The 21,814-nt window shown below is 39.2% G+C and overlaps 1 pseudogene; it reads left to right on the forward strand.

The window, feature by feature from the left end:
* The first annotated feature begins 16,520 nt into the window (after positions 1-16,520).
* On the forward strand, positions 16,521-18,855 carry LOC146393201 (uncharacterized; annotated as a pseudogene).
* Positions 18,856-21,814: the final 2,959 nt, after the last annotated feature.

Genomic DNA, 21,814 nt, shown 5'->3' on the forward strand with positions numbered 1-21,814 from the left:
GATAATATTCCCTTGCTCACATTAATATAATATTGGATAGCTACTAATTCCCACCAAAAGGGATACTTAACAAATTATCAAATGTGATTATCCAGTACCCTGATATGTCCATACAATAATACCAAAACACCTAATTAGTCATGCTGTATTTGTGGCCTTTATCAACCACTTCCACGGGAGCTAATTGGCTGTTTCAGTTGTGTAAGACCACTCACAGTAGGGGCACAGGAAAGGGGAGTGGCCAGGATTTTCACTAGGAGGCAATGTGAAAAACACTGAATCAGCATATTTACTCCAACCTCACTCTTCATTATTCTCTCCCTAGCATATAGAAGAAGGTGAATTCAAAGCATTTTGCAGCAGACAAATTAATGCAGTAATGAATATTGCATTTTCCAGGCAAGTAGGGGTTAGATCCTACATGTGTTATCCAAGAAAACCTTTTGTGGTATTCAATACTGTTGCATTGTAGGAAGAAAATCTAACTCAGGGTTAACCTTCATACAAATTATAATATAAGATTAACAACTGTAAACTGATATCCTATTTAAGGGTCACATAAAAATGCTAAGAGAACAAGAAAATTTGCTTCTAAGAATCTGTATTTCTTAATGATGCTCATCAGAGCAAGACAAAGATTTAGACCCGATTACTATCAATCCACCAAGGGCAACAGACTCTTTCACTAGTGGTGATGCTGTTTTAAGGAGAATAGATTCCACACCTGGGGATCTCTTTTCTGGGGCAAAATCTGCTCCACAGACATTTAGAGAATAAACTTTGGTCAGAAGCAAACCTCTGAAAACCCTGAAAACCTTGAGTTAACCCGAGGTTTGTTAAGCCTCAGATCCTAGTTTATGCTTCAGGCCTCGGGTCTATTTTCAAGACATGTATGAAGAGAAACTTAATGCCAAAATGCCATGCAGGCTAAATCTTTGTCGAGTTGCAGAAGGCAGTGAATATCATTATTATTTTTAATGTCTGTTCTTCATACAGAAAATAAATGCTGAATTATTTTTAACAATATGTCATTTTAAGATATATATACTGTATATATAAAGAAAAATAATATAACATAAAGAAAAAAGTTAGAAGCTAATTAGAAGCTGGAATAATTATGATGATGAAGTTTAACTGTAATACCTGTAGTTCCTTTTCACATCAAGTTATATCGATGAGTGGTTTAAGACTGTACTTAGACAACAAGAAATTAGATTAGACGATACTAAAATAAATTTTTATACATATTCAATATGCAATCTGTTCCCAAATTGCCTTTGGGAGCAGATTGAATGGTATCTGTATTGTGTCAACATATCTACTGTTTCTTTCTTTGAGTTGTTTTCCTACAACATATCTGGAATGGTAAATCATATATTCTCATTATATTCTTTGCAACCAAACACCTTCAGCTGCAGGAATGCATCAAATGAAACCAAGTAAAATCTGCATGGCAGCGAATAAAACAGACATACTAAACACAGTCCTCGTATTCTATTACAATAATGTGTATCATTGTGAAAACACAGATAATCCTATTTCCTCAGCAGCAGTCTTTTCCTGTGAAAGGGAATTTGTTGTTGTATGTTGTGCTTTATTCTTTTTACATTATTTGGAAGGCTCTTTAATTAACGTGATTCCTTATTTTATCCATGGGGATTAAAATTTTTTTTCACTTTAACCAGATTATGGCCTAAAACAGGAAACAACCCTGTTCATGCAAAACTGTAACATGCATGTAAATATGATGCCTCTTGGAAAGCATGGGGAAGCTATGGAAACTATCACCCTGCTGTGTGCATGGGTGCATGTTTTAGCACAGCCTGCATCACTGGATTCACACTTCTTTTCTGTGTTACCAGTTGTTTTGAAACCATTAATTTCCACTTCATAATGGCAAACTATGCTAATGAATATGAATTGAAACATCTGCATTTTTATTCCTGCCTCATATGCTCTTTTTGTTTTTTGTTTGTTGGTCCTCTTGGCAGGGACAAAATTTCCCCCAGTCTTGGTTTATTGCCATGAAACGTGGTCTGGTGCATTGTGGGCTTCATATGCTGAAAAGGTCACATCTCCTGGCGATGACTTTCATTGTCCTTCAGTGGCTCTTCTGACACTAATCTAGATGCATCAGTTTTAACTGCATTCCTCCATTGCAACATTCATCCGTGGAGATCAATCAATCCATCCTGTAATTTCATCAGGATCACTCCCTCACTCTTCCACACCTAGCTTCCTTATCTCTTCCTCCTCCTCCTTGTCACCATTCCAGTGCGTGAGACAGGTCATTCATCAGCATTCCCATTCAGCATGGGTATTTAAAATAAATCCTTTTTAATGCATTGTCTGGAGTACCACGAGGGTCATGTAACATAATGTTGGTCAATTAATTTTTAATGACTCTGTAAAAAGTCATGCCATAAATATTGTGCCACCTCTTCCTACATGATAGGTTATTTTTCAGTAAATCAAAAGTCACTCAGTTTTTAAGCTCAAAGTGAGATACAATACAACACACCACTCTGTCCTTTAACAAACTCGGGAAATGGAATTAAAACCCACGGTTTGCTTGGGAGAACTGTGTCTTCTTATGTGAAAATAGAAATGTGCTGATATTTGTGTCTTCTTTGTTTCTCCCCCTCCCTCATGTGAAGCACACACCAGCTCTTCTGCATGTTTACCAATGACAAATGGAGGGCTCAGTTCTTCAGGGGCATGAAGAGGAATCAGGTGCACTAAGACTGCAGGCCTATAAGCTCCAGTGGCTCTAGGCCCAGGGGCCACCAGCAGAGGAGAGATGCGATAAGTCTGGACTGAAGAATGAATACACTCGCATGGGACAAGCAGGATGATGACAATTGGCTGCATTGTTTTCGCTAGCCTGCTGTTGCATCACAATACAGATTCCCACTGCACACCTCATAAAAATGGATTTAGCTGTGGAAAAGGACATCTCTAGTCTCTGTGGAAAGAAAAAACTTTGTGCGTCCACTTTGTGCACCTCAGACTGATTTTTGAATTTATTTTTGTTTGTGAATGAAAAAGTAGCCCAGAAGATAATTATATACTATCCCTAGCACGAGAGTGCGGTCTCTTTATATGTAATAAATAATTCAAATCTACTGGGCTTTTTTTTACCAGATATTAAACATGCAGATTTCTCTTAGTAATGTCCTTTTGTTTATTTATTTAAATATGTTTTGAAAATCTTTGCAGGACCATTTATTCTTATTTTTGAAGTATAATAATTTAAGGTAATGTAACCAACAATGGCTTTTCTGTAGTGGTTGTGCTTGCAATTCTATCATTTATCTTATTCAAATATAAAACTTGGATTTGCATGTTTCCACAAGATTTGTACCATATAGCAGTATGCATGAATACATTATACAACCTTATATGAGTCAAAAGTTTCAACACTCTTATTCAGTGGTCTCTCCTCATTGATTTTTTTTCTCTTTAAAATTTTAGATAGTGTACAACAATAACAAGACATTGAAATTATGAATAGTACAGCAATAGTAACAAATATATGAAGAAAAAAACCTTCATTTGAAGTTTGCTATTGAAGTTATATTGTAGATATAAATATAAATATTGAAGAGCTCATAAAAGGGAACATCAAAGATTTGGGGCTTGTTCACTTCAATGCCAAATAGAAGCATTTTTAAAGTATAAAAGACATTTGGCAATGAACACTTTAATAAGCCTTTTCAAAACACCTTTATGCAATGAATGTATTTCTAAAGAAACCAAGACTGTGCCTATGTTCTACCTTACTTTAAAAGATTTCTTAAGTCACGATGGGAAATGTTAAGGGAAAAGATCCTGACTCCTGACCAGAAGTTTCCATTCACATCTGTTTTCCAGTGCTGCACATTAGACAGTGAATGTGCTTTAAGCAACAAACCTCTTTGTCTTTTTGAATTTAGTTATGGTAAAATATCTAAATTGAGGTGCACCAATATAATTAAGGACAAAAGCAAAATTAAACGAAACACCTACATGTTATCCTTGCACTGTCCTCAGCAATATTTCTTTATGAACTGATGAGAATGACTGCAATACTTAATTAAATGCTGTTTATTTTTTTATAAACGTTATCAAGTGCTCTCAGTATTAAAATGCTGAAAGAACAGTTTTGCCCTTGGACAGCTTTTATGCAAACTGGTTGATTGTAGGCAAGAACTCATCCTCTGATGTCTGCTCACACTCAGTCCATTTTCTGGTGACAAAAACGGCTTTCGCCCCCTATACGGAAAACAGATATATATTTTTCACTGTATGTTCAGACTTTTCAAACACACCAGGTCACATTATTTTTCTCATATTATTTTTCCACTGGAGCTATATCTCCACTACAGTTCTGTTCATCTGCACAGATAGTTACATGGTGAGCTCTTCTGATTACACAATTATAATAGATGTGGAGAACAGAATGAAGAAAATAACAGCCTGAGTAATGTTCTTGCACACCTGTGGACACAAACACATTACTCAATAGTCTTGAATCTTGTGTTAATGCTTTGTATAAAATTCACAAACATTTTTTTAAGCACAACTAAAGAGGATGTGCACATTCAGAGAAGATTAAGTGCATGAGTGTAGTGTAGTATATTTTAGCAGCTTGACAAATCCTGCTGGTCTGTCAGCTGGTACGCAGATTTGGTCTAAACTGAAATACCTTCACAGCTATTGCAGGGTTTGAGTGTTAAAATGAAGGTGATACAATTCCCCACCCTTCCCTGCTTAATTTTTGCATGCCTGTCTGTTCCCATGCACTACCAGCTGATATATCTGCAACTAATCTCTGCTTAACTCCTGCCCTTTAACACCAGCCTGTTCTCCTGTTCTTTGCCAGATCGTACCATTTGCTAGTGTTGCAGTAATGATCAGGCTGCTAGTTAAACAGCTACCCACTCTTGTTCTTTATTTGATTTTTCGTGTTTTTGATTTTAGATTTGCCCCGTCCTTTCCGTCCTTCATTCCCGTACACACGAGGGAAGATACAGCTACAGATGCAGTGTAACACGGTGTAATAGCATACAAAGTCTCCATGAAGCACCTAAAGGAACCTCACAGAGAGTTGTTCTTTTTTTTATTATTATTACCAGCGTTAATTAGATCAAATGAAAACACTACAAATTCTACAAGTAAAGAGCTGGTGCAGGAACTAATCCACACTCAGTTGCAAATTTGAATGCAAAGGAGTGTGTTTGTGTTTCCTCGATAGTGAGGTGCATTAATGGCTCATTTGTACCAATAGGTACGCTGCTTGTTTGCTATCATAATTATACAGTTATAAATGTAAACGGACACTGAATCTAAAGATTTTTTTGTAATTGAGTTCTTTCAGTTACTTGCTGTCCTAGCCGTAGTGCATCATTTTAATTTCAACTGTTTATTAAGTCGTTACTGTCATAGTACCTGCACACTCAGAGAAAGTGCCATTAAAATAACATTAAAAAATAAGCTAGATCACAAGGCAGAAGTGAGATCAGTGGGTGAGCTCTCCTCTCTATATCTGGAAAATAGCTAAAATATGTCTATTTCTTTTTCAGTCGTTTCTTTTTTTATATATATATTTTGACTTGCTGGCACACATCAGAGTAAAGAGATAAGGGAAAAGTCATAAAGATTTAGAAAAGGCCAATAAGTGTCCTAAGGACAAAAGACATAACCCTATTTTTTCTACAGGAGACAGACAAAAGAAACTCGAAACTTGTCTTTTTTAGTATTTATTTCACCAGGCCTTGTCATGGCTGCCACTGGGATTCTTCTAGGTGAGTTATCTCAGTTAGGAAGCCTCCTAATCAAAAAAGACTTTTCCTCCCACATCAGCTCTTTCTGCCAGTGCCTTGATTAGTTAATCTCCAGCGGCGGGGTTCCCTTCAGGACTACAGCATTTGCATAGAGAAACACTGGTCCTACAGGCCTCTTGTTTCCTTTTGTGGAACACTCTCTGCTTCCCTGCTGCTCCACACTTAACTTACAGGTGCTGCTGTAGTGGTCCTGTTAGGCCACAATAGTTGAATATGATTGAAAGTGACTATGCAAATATAACCTGAATACAACCCTGCTAAACCAAAATATGTTTTAACTGAGTTGTAAGGCTTTAGGATAGCTGTTATAAGTTTAAAAGGATCATACGAGTGCACTTATTGTGTATACATACATACATACATACGGTAACATACGGTAACATACATACGGTAACATACATACATACATACGGTAACATACGGTAACATACATACATACGGTAACATACGGTAACATACATACATACATACATACATACATACGGTAACATACGGTAACATACATACATACATACATGCATACGGTAACATACGGTAACATACATACATACATACATACGGTAACATGCGGTAACATACATACATACATACATGCATACGGTAACATACGGTAACATACATACATACATACATACATACGGTAACATACGGTAACATACATACATACATAAATGCATACGGTAACATACGGTAACATACATACATACATACGGTAACATACGGTAACATACATACGGTAACATACGGTAACATACATAAAATACGGTAACATATGGTAACATACATACGGTAAAATACAGACATACATACGGTAACATACGGTAACATACATACATACATACATACATACGGTAACATACGGTAACATACATACATACATACATGCATACGGTAACATACGGTAACATACATACATACATACGGTAACATACGGTAACATACGGTAACATACATACGGTAATATACGGTAACATACATACATACATACATACATACATACGGTAACATACGGTAACATACATACATAAATACATGCATACGGTAACATACGGTAACCTACGGTAACATACATACATACGGTAACATATGGTAACATACATACGGTAAAATACAGACATACATACGGTAACATACGGTAACATACATACATACATACATACGGTAATATACGGTAACATACATACATACATACATGCATACGGTAACATACGGTAACATACATACATACATACGGTAACATACGGTAACATACATACGGTAACATACGGTAACATACATACATACATACATACGGTAACATACGGTAACATACGGTAACATACATACGGTAACATACGGTAACATACATACATACATACATGCATACGGTAACATACGGTAACATACATACATTCATACGGTAACATGCGGTAACATACGGTAACATACATACATACATACGGTAACATACATACATACGGTAACATACGGTAACATACGGTAACATACATACATACGGTAATATACGGTAAAATACGGTACCGTACGGTAACATACGGTAACATACATACGTACGGTAACATACGGTAATATACGGTAACATACATACATACATACATACATACGGTAACATACGGTAACGTATGGTAACATACATACATATGTACATACGGTAATATACATACATACATACGGTAACATACATACATTCATACGTACGGTAACATACATACATACATACATATGTACGGTAACATACGGTAATGTACGGTAACATACATACATACATACATACGGTAACATACGGTAACATACATACATGCATACATGCATAGGGTAACATACGGTAACATACATACATACATACGGTAACATACGGTAACATACATACATACATACATGCATACGGTAACATACGGTAACATACGGTAACATACGGTAACATACATACGGTAACATACGGTAACATACATACATACATACATACGGTAACATACGGTAACATACATACATAAATACATGCATACGGTAACATACGGTAACATACATACGGTAACATACGGTAACATACATACGGTAACATACGGTAACATACATACATATGTACGGTAACATACGGTAACATACATACATACATACGGTAACATACGGTAACATACATACATACATACATACATGCATACGGTAACATACGGTAACATACATACATACATACGGTAACATACGGTAACATACATACATACGGTAACGTACGGTAACATACATATGTACGGTAACATACGGTAATATACGGTAACATACATACATACATACATACGGTAACATACGGTAACGTACGGTAACATACATACATACGTACGTACGGTAACATACGGTAACATACGGTAATATACATGCATACATACGGTAACATACATACATTCATACGTACGGTAACATACATACATACATACATGCATACGGTAACATACGGTAAAATACGGTACCGTACGGTAACATACGGTAACATACATACGTACGGTAACATACGGTAATATACGGTAACATACATACATACATACATACATACGGTAACATACGGTAACGTATGGTAACATACATACATATGTACATACGGTAATATACATACATACATACGGTAACATACATACATTCATACGTACGGTAACATACATACATACATACATATGTACGGTAACATACGGTAATGTACGGTAACATACATACATACATACATACGGTAACATACGGTAACATACATACATGCATACATGCATAGGGTAACATACGGTAACATACATACATACATACGGTAACATACGGTAACATACATACATACATACATGCATACGGTAACATACGGTAACATACGGTAACATACGGTAACATACATACGGTAACATACGGTAACATACATACATACATACATACGGTAACATACGGTAACATACATACATAAATACATGCATACGGTAACATACGGTAACATACATACGGTAACATACGGTAACATACATACGGTAACATACGGTAACATACATACATATGTACGGTAACATACGGTAACATACATACATACATACGGTAACATACGGTAACATACATACATACATACATACATGCATACGGTAACATACGGTAACATACATACATACATACGGTAACATACGGTAACATACATACATACGGTAACGTACGGTAACATACATATGTACGGTAACATACGGTAATATACGGTAACATACATACATACATACATACGGTAACATACGGTAACGTACGGTAACATACATACATACGTACGTACGGTAACATACGGTAACATACGGTAATATACATGCATACATACGGTAACATACATACATTCATACGTACGGTAACATACATACATACATACATGCATACGGTAACATACGGTAAAATACAGACATACATACGGTAACATACTACCGTATGTATGTATGTTACCGTATGTATGTATGTATTTTACCGTATGTATGTATGTTACCGTATGTTACCGTATGTATGTATGTATGTTACCGTATGTATGTTACCGTATGTATGTTACCGTATGTTACCGTATGTATGTATGTATGTATGTTACCGTATGTTACCGTATGTATGTATGTATTTTACCGTATGTATGTATGTTACCGTATGTTACCGTATGTATGTATGTATGTTACCGTATGTATGTATGTATTTTACCGTATGTATGTATGTTACCGTATGTTACCGTATGTATGTTACCGTATGTATGTTACCGTATGTTACCGTATGTATGTATGTATGTTACCGTATGTATGTATGTATGTATGTTACCGTATGTTACCGTATGTATGTATGTATATTACCGTATGTTACCGTATGAATGTATGTATGTTACCGTATGTATGTATGTTACCGTATGTTACCGTATGTATGTATGTCTATTACCGTATGTTACCGTATATATGTATGTATGTATGTTACCGTATGTTACCGTACGTATGTATGTATGTTACCGTATGTATGTATGTATGTAAGTATGTTACCGTATGTTACCGTATGTATGTATGTATGTTACCGTATGTATGTATGTATGTATGTATGTATGTATGTATGTTACCGTACATTACCGTATGTTACCGTACATATGTATGTATGTATGTTACCGTACATATGAATGTATGTATGTTACCGTATGTATGTATGTATCTATGAAACATACGGTAACATACATACATACATACATACGGCAACATACATACATACATACATACATACATATGTACGGTAACATACGGTAACATACATACATACATATGGTAACATACGGTAACATACGGTAACATACATACATACATACGGTAACATACGGTAACATACATACATACATACATACATGCATACGGTAACATACGGTAACATACATACATACGGTAACATACGGTAACATACGGTAACGTACGGTAACATACATACATACATACGTACGTACGGTAACATACGGTAACATACGGTAATATACATACATACATACGGTAACATACATACATACATACGGTAACATACGGTAACATACATACATACATACATACATACATACATACGGTAACATACGGTAACATACATAAATACATATGTACGGTAACATACGGTAACATACATACATTCATACGGTAACATACGGTAATAGACATACATACATACGGTAACATACGGAAACATACATACATACGGTAACATACATACATTCATACGGTAACATACGGTAACATACATACATACATACATACGGTAACATACATACATTCATACATACGGTAACATACATACATACATACGGTAACATACGGTAACATACATACATACGGTAAAATACAGAAATACATACGGTAACATACTACCGTATGTATGTATGTTACCGTATGTATTTCTGTATTTTACCGTATGTTACCGTATGTTACCGTATGTATGTATGTATGTTACCGTATATATGTATGTTACCGTATGTTACCGTATGTATGTATGTATGTTACCGTATGTTACCGTATGCATGTATGTATGTATGTTACCGTACGTATGTATGTATGTATGTATGTTACCGTACATTACCGTATGTTACCGTACATATGTATGTATGTATGTATGTTACCGTACATATGAATGTATGTATGTTACCGTATGTATGTATGTATCTATGAAACACACGGTAACATACATACATACATACGGTAACATACATACATACATACATACATACATACATAGGGTAATATACGGCAACATACATACATACATACATACATACATACATACATATGTACGGTAACATACGGTAACATACATACATACATACATACGGTAACATACGGTAACATACGGTAACATACATACATATGTACGATAATATACGGTAACATACATACATACATACATACATACGTACGGTAATGTACGGTAACGTACTGTAACATACATACATACATACATACATACATACATACGGTAATATACGGTAACATACATACATACGGTAACATACATACATACGAACGGTAACATACATACATACATACGGTAACATACGGTAACATACATACATACATACATACATACATACATACGGTAACATACGGTAACATACGGTAACATACATACATATGTACGGTAATATACGGTAACATACATACATACATACATACATACGTACGGTAATGTACGGTAACGTACTGTAACATACATACATACATACATACGGTAACATACGGTAATATACATACATACATACGGTAATATACGGTAACGTACGGTAACATACGGTAACATGCATACATACATACGGTAATATACGGTAACATACATACATACATACATACATATGTACGGTAACATACGGTAACATACGGTAACGTACGGTAACATACATACATACATACATATGTACGGTAATATACGGTAACATACATACATACATACATACATACATACATATGTACGGTAACATACGGTAACATACGGTAACGTACGGTAACATACATACATACATACATATGTACGGTAACATACGGTAACATACATACATACATACGGTAACATACGGTAATATACATACATACATACGGTAATATACGGTAACATACATAAATACATACACACATACGGTAACATACGGTAACGTACGGTAACATACATACATACATACGTATGTACGGTAACATACGGTAATATACGGTAACATACATACATACATACATATGTACGGTAACATACGGTAACATACATACATACATACGGTAACATACGGTAATATACATACATACATACGGTAACATACGGTAACATACATACATACATACATACATACGGTAACATACGGTAATATACATACATACATACATACGGTAACATACGGTAACATACATACATACGGTAACATACATACATGCATACGTACGAAAACATACATACATACATACGGTAACATACGGTAACATACGGCAACATATATACATACGGTAACATACGGTAACATACATACATACGTACGGTAACGTACGGTAACGTACGGTAACGTACTGTAACATACATACGTACGGTAACATACATACATACATACATACATACATACATACGGTAACATACGGTAACATACGGTAACATACATACATACGGTAACATTGTAACATACATACATACATACATACATACGTACGGTAACGTACGGTAACGTACTGTAACATACATACATACGTACGGTAACATACGGTAACGTACGGTAACATACATACATACATACATAAATACGGTAACATACGGTAACATACATACATACATACATACATATGGTAACATACATACATACGTACGGTAACATACGGTAATATACATACATACATACGGTAACATACGGTAATATACATACATACATACATACATACATACATACGGTAACATACGGTAATATACATACATACATACATACATACATACGGTAACATACGGTAACATACATACATACATACGGTAACATACGGTAATATACATACATACATACATACGGTAACACACGGTAATATACATACATACATACATACATACATACATACGGTAACATACGGTAATATACATACATACATACATACATACGGTAACATACATACATACGTACGTGTCTGTGTGTGTGTAAGCAAGAAAATAAAGATTTCATTATATTTGATCAGCAGCAGTGTTAGAGGTACAATACATGTCTTACCTTAAGCTGTTCAGCATCATAGTGAAGACATTTGGATAAAATATGACTTTATAGATGGTCACTGTTATGGCCCTTGCAGGGCCTCCTCATGAAGTTGCCTTTGTGTCGGTGTGTCCTGCCATATCTCCTGCCTTAGGTGCCACCTTTTTTATACAGCTGACTCCCATTAGCAATTAGAAGTATTTAAGGCCAGAGAAAAGTGAGCTCTAGTTCCAGAGAGCCATGCTGGTAATAGCAGCTTGACCATCTCTTTTAGTTCCATTGTGCCTCCGTGTCTCCTTTTTTTTGACCTGGACACCTTTTGTTACTTTCCCTCATCCCCTGGACCTTTTTAGGGGAACGTGACTATCAGAAAGGTTCCCCAAACCTCATAATACCTTAACACAAATTATCTTTAAGCACAATGCAAGCAGATCAGAAAACAGTTATGTTGGTAATATAAGGTTGGTAACCTACACTTTTGTTGGTAACCTACACCTTAGATGAGTACAGTGCTATAGCTGATTATTTGGAGGTATCAGGTATTTTGTTGTATTTTTAGTATAATTATTCATCACCAAAAGAAATCTTAGGTTTTGATGAATAGCACCTTTTGCAGTTTTGTGATTAATTGATGACCAAAACCCCAAGGCCTCCTCAACACACCCTGAGCAGGTAATCGCTTCTTTCAGACAGCTCAAGGTACACCCCGGTGGGAAGGATTGGTTCCATTTTTTAAACTTCAATACAGGGAAAATGAAGACATTCACACTGTCAAGCTGCTCTATTACACTCTTTCACTTTGCAGACCTTAGATCGCTCTTTGTTAGCACTCTCATGCTCTTCTGTAGCCAACATAAGGATGCTTTGGTTGTGAGAGAAAATACGTTTTTTTGTAGTATCGTATGCATGTTTTGTAGAAGATTCATATATATCTATGTTGAAGCAAGGCTTAGAGTAAATCTAAGTCCCGCAGAGTGTATATTTTGCATGACTAAAGGACGTAAAAGAAAAGAATAGCAATATTAAAATTAAATATGGGTTACATACTCCTTTGAAAACATAACTCCAGTGGTTGGTTTTGAGATGTTCAAAGGTCTTAGTGTAACATTTGTGCTTAGATTCAATGTGATGTCTACCAAGTGGCCATTTAATTGGTCCATTCAATGCAAAGAGAGCAAAGAGAAATTCTAGATTCTAGAAATAGAGGAAGGTTAAATGAAATGTGTTGAGAGCTAAGAGATTATATTGTGGTAGTATGTGGTCCATCTTTTGAGTCTGACCTCTACCTGATAAACTAGCGCACTGCCAAACATTATGGGTGGAACACATTCTAGAATTTTTGTCGCAAGTACATTGACATAAATCTAACAGCAGTTGTTCAGATTATGAAAACAGGGAAGTCTCATCCCAACTGAGTATTATCTACCAAATGGTCCAGATTACAAACAACAGTAATGATAACTGTCAGGTGTCACTTGTGTTTTATAGATGAACAGTGTGTTGTTTGACATCTGTCGCTTGGTTGTTAGTTGTTTTCTTTCTTTTTTCTTTCTTTCTTAGTTTTTTTTAACAGTGCCACCTGAGAGCGTCTAGGGACAAGCAAAGGAAGACAGCCGTAGTGATAGATGTAGCTATACCAAGTAAAAGCAACATCAGGAAGAGGAACCATGAGAAGCTTGAGTAACTACTTATTGCAGGCCTGCTTTAAGCTAAACTTTGTTGTCCACTCTTCCTGCATGTTGCAGTGACTTGGTAGAAAACAACAAATAAGGTGCAACCTAAGCTCAGGACTAGGTTGCCCCTCTTCACATACCTTTTCCTTTGCTCGGCTTCTGCAGTTTTCTCGAGCTGTCCAGCTCATGTGTAGCTTGGCACTGGGCTGCATGCGACGTCTGTACTTTTTCTGATGCCCCTGTATTCCCCTTAGCAAGACTCAGTTCATCCCTTTTGTTTCTGGCTCCTTGTGCTGTTGTTAGGGTTCTCCAAATGTTAATTGGTTAAAACACAGTTGTGTTGATAATTGTTTTGTAACCAATTCTCATTGCTACATCCACATGTACAACCCACAAAGTTCATTATTTTCTCTCTTAGTACTGTCAAAATTACTTGTGTATCTGCTTTTTTTTTTTTTTTTTTACATTTTAGCCATAAGAACTTGAGAGTGAAATAAGAATTCTTTTAAAAAAGCCTTTACATACAAATTGATATAAATCCAAACCACCACCAGATGACTAGTCCCATTTCCGGCTTGTGGCCAGGCTTTCCACCAAATTCAATTACAGTCCATTGAGTATTGTTTGACTAACTAACAAACAGACAAAAAACAAATTGTACCAGTGACACAACTTGATCCATTTCAAAGGTACCCATACAATGATGCATTTCAGATATTACAGGAATTTTACCTATCCTGTCTTTATGACTTGAACCAATGACATTTGCAACATTACAAGGCAAATCCCTCCTCTCTCTCTTTTCTCTCACTCCTTCTAGTCATTGTCTCTGCCAGTCTTCCCCCGTTTTTCTCAGTGGAGACATTTAAAGTGTGACAGGCCTTCATTTATAATAAGTGCCATTTTACCTCATAAGGAATAACGCATGGCATTCTAATTACTGGTGGACAACACCAGGGCTCCTTTGCTTTTTTTTCCCTGGTTCTCTAATGCAGACCTAATGTACCTGACAGAGGAGGCACACGATAGTTGAAATTATAGGGATTAATGTTTCCAAGACTAAACACTTCAAATGGGCTCTCTGATGTGAGTGCCATGCAGGGGAGCAGGCAGAAAATCCACTTAGAGCTTCATTGCTTTGGCATTATTCACTCTTGAAAGTGCAGCACGTTTCATCCAGCTTCACTGATGAATGTATGCTTCTTGCCAGGGAAACTTTAATTTGGAGTGTTTAGTGTTAGCAGCACAGTAATTGTCAAGATAAGTGAAAGACAGACAAGTGACCCAAAGGACAAGTCCTTATAGCTAAAGCTAAATAGAAAATGTTAAATGGTTTCTTTGATTTACCTATATTAGTTTCTAGTTGAATAAAATGTTACACCGCTTTAATCGATCGTGGGCGATCGTGGCTCAAGAGTTGGCAGTTCGTATTGTAATTGGAAGGTTGCCGGCAGCAGCAGGGGGAAATTGTCAGAGAATGTATTTCATCATATTTAAAGCTGGTATAGCCAATAAATTAAGAGCACATCACCCACATATATATGTAAAATGGTGCCATGCATAGCAGTTTACTCAATGAGAGTTATCGGCTGTCAAATCTCCTAATTCCCTCAGAATATCTAAGTTCTTTGCTTTGATTTTGTGGCCACCAAATGTACAGTTTTGCCTCCATCTCATCACTCGCGATGACTGTTTAAAGCTTGTAACAGCCACTATGGTGTGGTGTCCCTTTAAGACACCCAAGTCGAGCGTTGATGGTGTCATCAGTTTGTGCCACTGCTCTCTCTCTCTCTGTGATTGTGTGAACATGTGCTTGCACGCTAGTGCATGAGGAGGGACGGATTTTATGTTTTACCTCTCCAGACATCTTTGTTTGCAACGTTATGGGTTGTACGAACACTGTGCGCTATGTTTGTTACGCTGCAGCCGTTCAACCGGGCTTATATGGGTGATGAAGAGAAGGTATATTAAAGAACACACTGTGGAATTCCCAACGCCAGCGCGAGTGTGTATTCTTTTGGCTACCCTGCTAAGTGTTTTGCCGCCTCCTCTCAACCACTAAACGCAACCCGACGTTACAAAATGGCGCCCGAACATCTTCTCTTGGACCTCAGTATGCAGTATCTTCGAGCAGCTGATGATTGATACACTAAAAGGTACATCGCGGCAAAGTAGATCTAGTAGTAGCCTGCCATACTTCGCGGAAACAGACCAGGCTGGCCTCGACGCGGACGTCCGATTCGCCGGATCACGGAGGTGTGTTTCCACGGCAACGAGTGAAGCCGCCGCAGCGCTGTTTTCGGGATGTATTATCGTTATCTGCTGAGCGCCTTTACTGCGACATTTTTGGATTAACGTGGATTCACGCTACTTGGACGCGAGACGGATGCCGCTTCTTCATAGTTTCTGAACTGCATGTATGCGAAGTGAAGCGCACCGGATTTTTTCTTCCTCACCAGCTGAGCTCACGCTGCAGACTTTGCTTCGTTCTTACGGTCTTTGCAAGTGGGAACTTTATCACGGGACACAGCTCTATGTCGTGTCAGGACTGGACAAGTTTGGAGTCCTTTGGAAAATCGCCGAACTGATGTTGTGAGTGTATATTTTAAAAAAACCCAAAAAAAACCCACTGTCTATATTTCAAACTGATTTGCTATTGATTCTCACTGGCTTAACTGTTCTTATTGAGATGCTGTTTTAAGTGCATCTGACTTGAAAAGGTGTTACTCATACACAGTTACTCGTAAGTTTGGCTCTATTTTACACCTAAATGCTTTTGATCCGGGGTGTTTACTCCTTCGACCTCCACGTTTCAAAGTCAGATAAAACATTTGTAGCTAAACTTAAGAATTCACATGTTTTGTATATTTTTGTGTGACCAGAACTGAAGTTGATTTCAGCACAACTGCTACCTTATATAGATTTGGGTTTTTGATAAGTGTGTATTATGGCTACTCAGCCTGACTTGACTGACATGTGTGATGATATAGACTTTATGTTACACCCCAACCGACTTACTGCCAGACATAGTACTGCTGACCTTGGGCATAAAGTGCAAAGTCTGCAAGCAGAGGTTGATATGCTTCAGCAGTGCCTTCATGACTCTTTGGACCTCCAGAGGAATATTTTGGAGCAGTGGACTCAACAAAAAAGACCAGTCCCAAAAGTACCAGCTGCCCAGATTACTCACCCTTTTCCTCAGGCCTCTACTCCATATGTGCCAGGCCTACCAACCAGGGAAACGGAGCAATCTATCTCAGCACCTGGCCCCACGCAGCCCGCCAGGGCCTTGTCCCAATCCCAGTCAGATTCGCTGGAGCTAATTAATACAACCAGAGTCCTTGCTACGGCATTGCACCAAGCTAAATTGGAGCCCAATGTGTTCGCTAATGATGGCAGTCTTCACCCAGAAGAATGGCTACAGTCTGTTAATGCTTACAAAACCTCTTTAGACCTAACAGACGCCCAAATCCTCAGAGAGCTGCCACACTTCCTAGCTAAGGAACCAAGAAAGTGGTTTAATGTGCTCATTCCTCATGTATCTACATGGGCTAAGTTTTGTGAACTTTTCAGAACTGTCTTCTTGCCTGCTGACAACCAGGAGCAGATTTTGAGAGGCATCCTGGACCGTTTCCAGCACCCCGAAGAGCCTCTGCCAGCGTTTGTTGCCCATGTGCTCAGTGAATTTAGGAGACTGAGGAACCCACCATCTGAACGGGAGCAAATTGAGCTCATCTGTAAACACGCAGTGGAGAAGTACAGAGTAGCACTGTATGGAACGCCTGTAAAGTCAGTGATTGATCTAGTGCTGCGTGCCCACGAGCTGCATTCTGTTCTTGGCACCAGCCTTTCACAGCCTTCCCGAGCTCAGCCGAAAAACAGAGCTGAGGAGGACCCCGCTGTTTCAAATGTGCCATGCCTCGTGTTACATCTCGTACGTGCCCTAACTGTTCCACTGATTTTCAGGGAGCTCGACACTCTCCCAGGATGGCTCCGGAGCTTCCTCAAACGCTGTCTCCTGACCAACATCCAGTAACTCAGCCTGCGGATCCAGATGAAACTGGCGTTGTCAGGGAGACGAGAGCAGCTGGCAGGAGGCCGGGAAACTTCGGGGGGGGGGGAGTGTTTCACAGGGGCAACCCTCCCCCCAGCCAATAACTCAGCCCTCATCGCCTTTGTCAGATCAAAGTGTGCCACCAGTGCTCAATCACGTTGAAGATGGAACTTCGCAAGCATCGTGGAACACCCCTCTCAGAGTTAAAGTGAACTTTAATGGGGCAGCTTTGGATGCCACACTAGATACAGGGGCATCTCTTTCAGCAGTAAATGCAGACCTGTTGTCTGAGAAAAACCGAAATCAGTCATTAAAGAATCCGTGGGATTCTCCTCCCATAAGACTGGCCAATGGCACTAACTGCAGTCCATTGGGAATAACCTGGTTAACCATTGGATTTATGGGCAAGCGAGTCTATCAGCGGTTTGTGATAGTGCAGGACCTGTCATCCCCCTTTGTTCTTGGGATGGACTTTATGACTCGCACTTCACTAACAATACATGTCCCAACAAGAACTGTAATTATGGATGATAACCCCCCATGTCTTGATGAACTATGTGAAAATGGCTTTGTGGAAGCTGATCTTGAGTGTGGAACTATGACCCTGCAGAATACCCCGCAGCTCTCCCTCCATGATAAGGCTGGAGAAGCTAACGTGGATTCTGAGGAGAGGGAAGAACTGTTGGAGTTGTTAAAAATAGTTTTGGTGACCTGTTTGATGGCCACCTTGGTCGCACTTCTCTGGCAGAACATGTCATTGTAACTGGGGATGCAAAGCCTGTTAACTTGCCACCATACCGCACCTCACCAGCTAAAAAGCAAATCATAGAAGAGCAAGTGGAAAAAATGCTACAGGATAACATCATCGAACCTGCATCAGGACCATGGGCAGCCCCCGTGGTCATTGTGAACAAACCCCCCCGCGAACCACGGTTCTGTGTTGACTTCCGTGGTCTGAATCAGCTGACCGGGAAGGATTCTTACCCACTCCCGCGAGTGGATGAATCACTGGACTTTCTGTCGAGAGGGAAGTTTCTCACAACACTAGACCTTGCTCGAGGTTACTGGCAGGTCCCCATTGCTGAAGAAGCTAAACCAAAGACTGCTTTTATCACGCACTGTGGCCTATTTCAGTTCAGAGTCCTTCCTTTCGGCCTGTGTAACGCCCCTGCGACTTTTCAGCGGCTTATGAACAATGTTCTAGCTGGCCTGATTTATAAGTCCTGCGCGGTGTATCTAGATGACATTGTTGTCGCATCACCGACCTTTGAGCAACACCTGCTTGACTTAAAAGAGGTCCTTGGTAGGCTTCAGTCCGCTGGCCTCTCTTTAAAGCTGAGCAAATGCCAATTCTGCCTTTCAGAACTCACCTTCCTTGGTTATCGGGTTACGCCGGCTGGCATTCATCCTGACCCTGACAAGGTGAGAGCTGTGACTGACTTCAGAGTGCCGACCACAACAAAGCAGGTGCGACAGTTCCTTGGCCTAACTGGCTACTATCGCCGCTTTGTACAGGACTATGCCCGCCATGCAGAGCCACTCTTCGCCCTCACTAAAAAGGACGTGCAGTTTCACTGGGATGACAAGTGCCAGGCAGCTGTGGACTTTCTGAAACATTCTATAACCTCAGCACCAGTCCTCAGGTTCCCAGATTTTTCGCGTCCATTCTTCATTCACACTGATGCATGCGATGCTGGTCTTGGAGCAGCATTAATGCAGAAAGATGAGGATGGCAAAGACGTTGCTGTAGCATTTGCTAGCCGTGCTATGCACAAATCGGAAAAGCCCTACTCAACTCCAGAGAAGGAGTGTCTGGCCGTGATCTGGGCCTTGGAACATTTCCGACCCTATGTCGAAGGCTTGCACGTAACCATTTACACTGACCACAGCAGCCTCAAGTGGTTGATGTCTCGACCAAATCCCTCTGGCAGGCTTGCTCGGTGGTCTCTTCGCCTTCAAGACTTTGACTTCAGCATTATCCACAAACCTGGAGAACGTAATAAGGTGCCCGATGCCCTTTCACGTAATCCTCTACCAGATGTGGATGCCCCCATTGATCTTCTCCCTCCCTATGCCATGATTGGGAGCATGGACCTTCGTGCTCTGCCTTCTGTAATTGTTTCAGACCGCCCGCATGTTCGTCAACTGCAGCTTGAGGACCCAGTCACAGGCTCATTGCTCAATCAGCTGGAAAGTGACCAACAAACTGGGGAGGATAATCAAGATCTGGAAAAGTACGTTGTCCATGATGGTCTCCTCTATTTCCTCGACACAAAAACGAAATGTGGTCTCCACCCACTCAAGCAGCTTAAACTGTTTGCTCCTACTACACTCCGTGGTTATCTGCTCAAGTATTACCACGATCATCCTACAGCCGGACATCTGGGCATTGCAAAAACGCTGGCACGCTTGCGTCTCAGATTCTTCTGGCCACACATGAACTCTGACGTGAAAAAGTATGTGGTCTCATGTTGTTCATGTCAAACCACTAAGCCAAGTCAAAGAAAAACAGCAGGCCTTATGGTCCCTATCCAGCCACAAAGACCATGGGAGTACGCAGGGGTGGACTTTGTTGGCCCACTGCCCCGCACACAAAGAGGGAATGTTTATATCCTTGTTTTTGTGGACTATTTCTCAAAATGGGTCGAGGTGAGTGCTGTGAGAGAAGCCACTGCTCAAGTTGCTGCGAACAAGTTCATTACTGACATTTTTGCCCGACATGGTTCTCCCTCCCACCTTATTTCTGATAGGGGAACGCCTTTCGTCAGTGAACTCTTTGAGCATGTTTTGTTGACTCTTGGGACTGAACACAGACTAACGACTGCATACCATCCTCAAACGAATGCAACTGAGCGTGTAAATCGCACTTTGAAAACAGCCATTCGAGCCTATGTTGGGGATAAACACACCTCTTGGGACAAATATCTTCCCCAGATCTGTTTTGCACTGCGCCTCACGAGAGCGCAGGCCTGAGCCCGTCCATGATGCTGTATGGGCGAGAGTTGGACATGCCCTTGGACCTTGTCATTCAACCCTCCTGGGAGGGACTGAGCGACCCTGAAAC

This window comes from Perissodus microlepis, chromosome 1, assembly GCF_051167445.1.
Source record: "Perissodus microlepis isolate ML-2025 ecotype Zambia chromosome 1, ASM5116744v1, whole genome shotgun sequence".
Lineage (NCBI taxonomy): Eukaryota > Metazoa > Chordata > Actinopteri > Cichliformes > Cichlidae > Perissodus > Perissodus microlepis.